Genomic DNA, 7,282 nt, shown 5'->3' on the forward strand with positions numbered 1-7,282 from the left:
CAGATCTCTTTCTCTAACGGCGATTAGATTTTTTTTTTTGTCTCCCCCGGGCCCTTGCAGTTCTGGGGGAAACTCGACAGCGACTAAGAAACATTAGCTTGCAGAAAGTCTCTTTGGGTTATAAGGGTGGAGGGGAGAATCAAAAAGAGGTGGACACAGATCAAATGAATCCAACGGCCGCACGAATGAATCCAGCTCAGCAAAGCCGGTCATTGGCACTCACTTTCTATGGGTAGAATATTTTGCAGACAGCAGTGGTGTTCCTCAGCGATGAGTATCCTAGACGTAGAAAAGCAAGGAGGAACTGCTGTCACGCTGACCTGTATAAAGAATAACATCTGATCCTCCCACTTGGAGAAATCTGAGCTCCACATTTACTTGCAAAGAAACTAGGCAGGCAGCTTGGGGTGGTCGCTAGGTCCAAGTGCTTCATCAGCTGGGATAGGTGTGTGGCGATTCAAGTTGGCCTCTATATTCTTGGTTCCTCTCCCATGCAGAGGTCTGGTTTAATTCTCCTGCTAGTTCCTGTTAGTCTTTCTTGTGTACTCTAGGTCAGCCCATCCACCAGCTAAATACTTCTCAGTAACCTTCGCTGATGCCGAGGGAGACAAAGAAACTAGGCAGGCAGCAGAGCCCGGATCAAAAATTCCTAATGCTTGGGGGCTGTAGTGAAAGTAAAAAGGTTAAGACCTTTGCCTTACACGCAGCCAGCTGGGTTCAACCCCATCCCTGCGTGTGGCTCCCGAGCCCTGCCAAGAGTGACCCTAAAACACAGGAGTAAGCACGGAACACCGCCAGGCTGCCCCGGTGCCCACCCCAACTCACCCACCTGCCAATTCCACATTCAATACCACTGAACACTTAATGTGTTAATTTATCAACGTACATGAGTTCTAATCATTATTCATCCACAATTCAACAATAATATATTATGGAACAAGGAGGAACTGCTGTCATGATGACCTGTATAAAGAATAACATCTGATCCTCCCACTTGCAGAAACCCTGAGCTCCCGCACTTACTATAGCCATATTCTGTGATACTAGTTTAAACTCTGTCATGATTTCTCATGAAGAGTGATGCTAATGATAAAGGAGGAACTAACTGGTGCTTCAGAAACTAAACTAAACCTTTTTGGAAAGAATCCAAGACCCATGAGGCAATTGTTTTCTGTAGTGGATTAAGTTCTGGGGACATTAACAAAGAAGGTATACTGCAATATACTTTTCAAAGGATTTAGAAACCTTTCAAATTTAGATTAAAGATCATTTTGTCCGTACTTGAGGGTACACTCTTAGCTCCCAGAAATTTAGGATGTGTAGAGAAAAAACAATAGTGTTTAAATGTTTTTCGCTCTCTTTTTATGAAAAGTAGCCCTATTCCTGTTGTGATTCTTTGTGTGTGTGTGTGTGCCTTTTACTCATTTGTGGTAAACTAAACATGCATGGGTGCATGGACGAAATTGGAGAGAAGTAGTGGGGGGTTGCAATTGGAAAGATAATGATGAATAATGAACAGTGAGTGAACTCACTCAACAGTTGAAGCAGTTCTCACTAAGTTTGGTGCTTTCTGTAGCCTTTTTTTTTTTTTAGGCAACTAAAAAATTGGTTGATACTCAAAAGCAATTATGTACTATATAGATATTTGGGGACCAAGTATCTCAAGAAGAACTCAAGAATCCTAGGGGACCCTCCCAGCAATTCTTTGCTAACATGCTGGTAGTTCAAATTGAGGCCCCCCAGGGTACCATGCTGATGAGGTGTTACCCAGGATTAAATAGACCACGTTGGAAATGCTTGGGGAGCCACATGATGTTGGACATCAAACTTGGGTTGTTCACATGCAAAGCATGTTCTTAAAGAAAGCATGCAGTTTTTTTTGTTTTGTTTTGTTTTTATTTTTGGGTCACACCTGGTGATGCACAGGGGTTAATCCTGGCTCTGAACTCAAGAATTACTCCTGGCAGTGCTCTGGGGACCATATAGGATGCTGGGAATCCAAACCGAGTTTGGCGGCATGCAAGGTAAATGTCCTACCCGTATTATTACTCCAGCATGCTGTCTTAACTCACTCTCCAACCAAAAAATACTATATTTTATGGACTTTCAGAAGCAATACATCCCATTTAAGAGATAATCAAATCTGAAAAACTGTATATTCTCAAATCCATCACTGTCACTGTATCACTGTCATCCCGTTGTTTGTCAATTTACTCAAGTGGGCGCCAGTAACATCTCTATTCATTCATCCCAGCCCTGTGATGTTAGCAGACTCTCCTTACTCATCTTTCCTAATGATTGGAAGCTCTTACAGGGTCAGGGGAATAAGAACCGTTATAGTTACTGGTTTTGGCATATTGAATAAGCCACAGGTAGCTTGCTGGGCACTCGAGAGGCAATATATATATATATATATATATATATATATATATATATATATATAGCACTGTAGCACTGTCCTCCTGTTGTTCATCGATTTGCTCCAGCGGGCCCAGTAACATCTCCATTGTGAGACTTGTTGTTACTGTGTTTGGCATATTGAATACGCCATGGGTAGCTTGCCAGGCTTTGCCGTGCGGGTGAGATACTCTCAGTAGCTTGCCAGGCTCTCCGAGACGGGCAGAAGAATTGAACCCGACTTGGCTGGGCCGGCTGTGTTCAAGGCAAACTCCCTACTGCTATGCTATCACTGCAGTGTGTATATATGTGTGTGTGTGTATATATATATATATATATATATATATTACTTATATATCACGGCAAAGCCTGGCAAGCTACCCGTGGCATATTTGATATGCCAAACACAGTAACAAGTCTCATAACATTACTGGGCCCGCTCAAGCAAATTGATGAACAATGGGAGGACAGTGACAGTGACAGTGATACATATATATATATATATATATATATATATACATATATATATTTCTTTCTATGATCTGTTGCCTACTGTCTGAATGCCATCAAACATTGTGTGGTAATTATGGACAATGGGTAGTAAATGTCCCATGATGTGTTGTGCAGCTGGGAAAAGTGGCCTGAATTTTGGTAGAGGTTGGGTGGAGTGGAGGTCGGCTGCCAGGGCTGGGTCCCTTAGGGCAGGAAGGGCTCTCGCTCACCCTCCTCTGGAGTGCCCCAAGTGGAAACAGCCTGGTGCGGAGTCTCAAATCCATACTGAGAACTTTAACATTTTAAAAGGATCAATTAATTTTTAAGAAATAATTTATTGAGTCCTCTCTCTTTAGCAGTGAGAACTATACCACCTAGTACTTCCTAAAACTGGGAAAATAGAACACGTTAGAGGGCTGGGCATGGGTCAGTGTAGAGTGCCCACTTTACAGTGAGGCCCTAAGTTCCATCCCTGGCACTGCCCCATAAGCTTGTGCAACCCAAGTGATCCCCTTCGCACTACCATGTGGGATTGTGTGCAAGTCCCTTGGTCAAGATAACAACAAAAGGGATGAAAAGAGGAAAAATAACAACCTCCTCCCAAAAACAGTCATTGAAAACCTTCATTAAGAATAGTACCTGAACACCAAACAACAACAAAATTAATTTTGAATTTATAACAATCTTTATCAACCTGTGGACTCTATAGTACTCTATGGACTCCAGTCAAGCAAGATACTAGCAAAAGGACCAAAGGGCTGCTATCTCCCTGCTTTGAACTGCTGGATACATAGGGTGTTGCTGGGTATGGAACTGGGAAAGAGCAGAAACACTGCACTGGGTCTTGGAAGCCACACGTTAAACAGCAGGCCATGATTGTTTCAGTTTTAACTGACAGGCTGATTTCCAACGCCGATAGCTACACATATCTTGATTTGGGACAAGCTCTTCAGAAATCCTCAGGATACTCTTTCTCTTTGTAGTAATTGTTCATTTTCTTCGAACCTATTAAAAGCTCGATGAAAATTTACTTCTTAAAGAAAAATTATTTCCAAGTTTTTGAAGGCATTTTAGGGTCACCTGGGGATTATTTTTAGTGAAAATCCAGCAACTTTGAAGAATTTGATACCTTTATTCCCTTAGTGTCTCCTGTAATAGGTCATATACTATAAGCACTTTAAAGTGTTTTCTTAGATGAACAAGCAAACAGACCTTAGCAGTGTTTTATTCATTTAAATGGAAGCTTGTTTGAAAGAATTTGTTATCAGACAGTGGTACTGTTGATATATCTCACTAATTTGTCTGTCATTGGTAGCTTCAATGACAACATATTCAATCACTGATTTTAATGGTAAAGTATCTTCATTTTCGTAGCTTTAAAAACATAGTCAAGGATGATATTTTTTGTTGCAAAAGTGACAAAAATCAACATTTTCTTAATAGTCAGAGACGAACTTTTTTTTAGAGGCACACTTTTGATTATGATTCTGCTGTAGATGTCATCATTCACTGAGAGCTCAGAGACCTCACAAAGTCTGTGCCAGGCCTCTGCCCAAGCTAAGCCTGCGTTAGTCCAGTTACATGAGCACAGCTGCTGTATATAAAAATATTAATGAATTTTAAATATTGAAAATAATTGCCACATGATTTTGATTTTTTCTTCTTGAAATACATGAATCATTGGTCATGACTAGCCCTTTTATTTATAGAATACTGCATTTAGTAACCCAGATAAATGAAGAGATTTCTCTTTAATTTCTTCTTTTAAATTTTGGAAAATGAAAGGAGCAAAAAACTCAATGTGGGATAGATTTCTGAGCTTGCACTTAAGAGTTGTAGGAATCTACATGCAATAATTCTCAAGGAGGCATTTTATTCCAAGCAAGAAAAGGAGATTTATTTTAATTATTTTACAGTTGTCACTTAGTTTCCACCATTTATGCTTCCTGCTCCGGTGCTTAAATTGCCAAGTTTAAACCTCAGTGCTTTTTAAAAATTGTTTTAATTTTATTTTCCCCTTACACCATATATGAACACTGTGGTTTACAAAGTTCTTCATGATGATTTGTTACAGACCTTCAGTATACCTGCACTAATCCATCACCATTGCACCTTCCCACCCCAAGAAGGCATTTTTAGTAAAAAGTAAAAAAAATGTTATTTCTGGTCCCCTAAATACCACCAGAAATAACCCGTTAGCACAGAGCCCTGGAATAATCCCTGTGAATCATTGAGTGTGCCCCCCAAACCTAAAACTAAATAAAGTAAGTAAATTTCCAGCCCTAGAAATTTATGCTAGAAAGTAATCAGTCTGACCCAGATGGGAGTTTCTCAATGACTATTAGTTAAGGATGATTTTGATTAGCACAAGAAATATTTTAAAGTTAAAAAAACCAAAGGTGGGTAAATTCAGTAAAACAAATTGATCTAAACATATTCATACACTTATTATGCCAGTTGTAATACTAAAATATGTTAGTAATCCTTCAGAAAAACATAAATTCTCTACAAGTTGAGCAGGTTTCAAATCCAGGGGATGAAGATTGAAGTAGAAAATAGAATCCTGAGATTTCCTTCCAGCCAACTCCTAAGGGAATGTGACTTTAATGTGTACTATTCTTTTTTCTAATATTGTCCATCTCTCCTATTTTTTTCTGCCTCTATTTACATGCACACACACACACACACACACACACACACACACACACACACACTCTTCCCTGGAGCAAAAAGGAAAAAGATACTTTATCAGAACCAATATTCTAGTCCTTATCTTCCACTCACTACCAAACTTACATAAATGACAATCCATGTTTCTACTTTTCATTATGTACCCTCTCAAAGCTGAATTCTGCTCACCACCACCACCTACAAGTGTTGAAGTTATTGCATAAGCATTCTAATCTCTGTAACATGTCATGTCATTATGCTCACTGCCTTTATCACTTGGGCAACATCTTCCATCTTTAAACCATTTTCTCCTCATTTTCAGGATCTCACGCTGTCCTGGTTCTCCTCATATCATCTCTGAAATTTTCCTTTGCTCTTTTTTTCTTTCCTTGGAGACTTTGCAGTTTTCTCTGTCTGTACTGTCTTCCTTAGGAAATCCATCACTATCTCAATAGAAACTCTAAAACTTTCACCCTTTTAATACTAGCCACTGTTTCATATATTCAACCTTAATCTCTGATAGAATTCTACTGCTGACCAAAAACTCTGGAACCTTTCATTTTTTAATTTTCACAGGTTAAATTCTCTTAATATCTTCATTTAGGGTAAATTAAAAACTTATCAATGGAAATATTCTAGCGGAACTTATGCATATATGCAGGAATTAATGAAAATTCTGTGTTTATTAGCCATGCGCATTTCACTTTTCCATTGAGTAAGCACTGCTTAGAAGGGACAGTATAATAACCATATCATGTAATTTCATCAAATTCAGTGACATAATAATTCTAAGATATTTATTGTATATTTACTAACGCTTCAGACTTTCTGACCACTTACTATTTCTATACTTTTGAATGATTACTAAATAGTTCCCATTAGATATTTCTTGTCCTTTCGGAGTCTCAGTGCCATTTATTTGGAGAACATGCTTTGACTTTCATGTGCTTTGATAGGAACTGGATGAAATGATGAATGACTCATAAGCTATGTTCAATATATCTTCATCTAAATTCGTAAAATTTCTCCTTTCTGATACAGGTTTCTCTTCCAGCTTTCCTGATGCTCTCACCCAACTTAAAAATCTTGGCTTCACTGTGATTAATTTTTCTGCTTATTTCTCATAATAGTAAATCTTAAAAATTGGGTGCATTTTTCCCTTTAAAATGTCTGTCAGATCTGTCTGATCCATTGTGCTATTTTTGTAGTATATATATTATCATTATGCTAGTTAAGCTTTTGTCATTGCAATCACAGATTACTTCTTGCAACTGTAGTACATCATCATCAGACAAATCATCATAAAAGCCCAATTACAATATACTTTCAGACTTTCATGAAAGGTTGGCTTTGTTGGTCTAGTTTTTTTGTTTTCTTTTGTTTTTGCTTTTTGGGTCATACCCAGTGATGCTCAGGGGTCACTCCTGGCTCTGCACTCAGGAATTACTCCTGGCAGTGCTCGGGGGACCATATGGGATCCTGGAGATCGAACCCAGGTCGGCCATGTGCGAGGCAAATGCCCTACCTGCTGTACTATTGCTCCAGCCCCTGTTGGTCTAGTTTTATGTTTCTTATTAAAGCCTATTGATGCTCATAGTTGGTTTGCTTCTCAGGAATACCTTGAGTTAGTTGAGGGATCCTTGGATATGAAAGTAAAAATGTTATTCATAAAATATTTTTAAAACCATTATTTTTTGTTTGCGCAAAAAGATGCAAAGGTCTT

This window comes from Sorex fumeus, unplaced genomic scaffold (genome assembly GCF_029834395.1).
Source record: "Sorex fumeus unplaced genomic scaffold, SorFum_2.1 ptg000008l, whole genome shotgun sequence".
Classification (NCBI taxonomy): Eukaryota; Metazoa; Chordata; class Mammalia; order Eulipotyphla; family Soricidae; genus Sorex; species Sorex fumeus.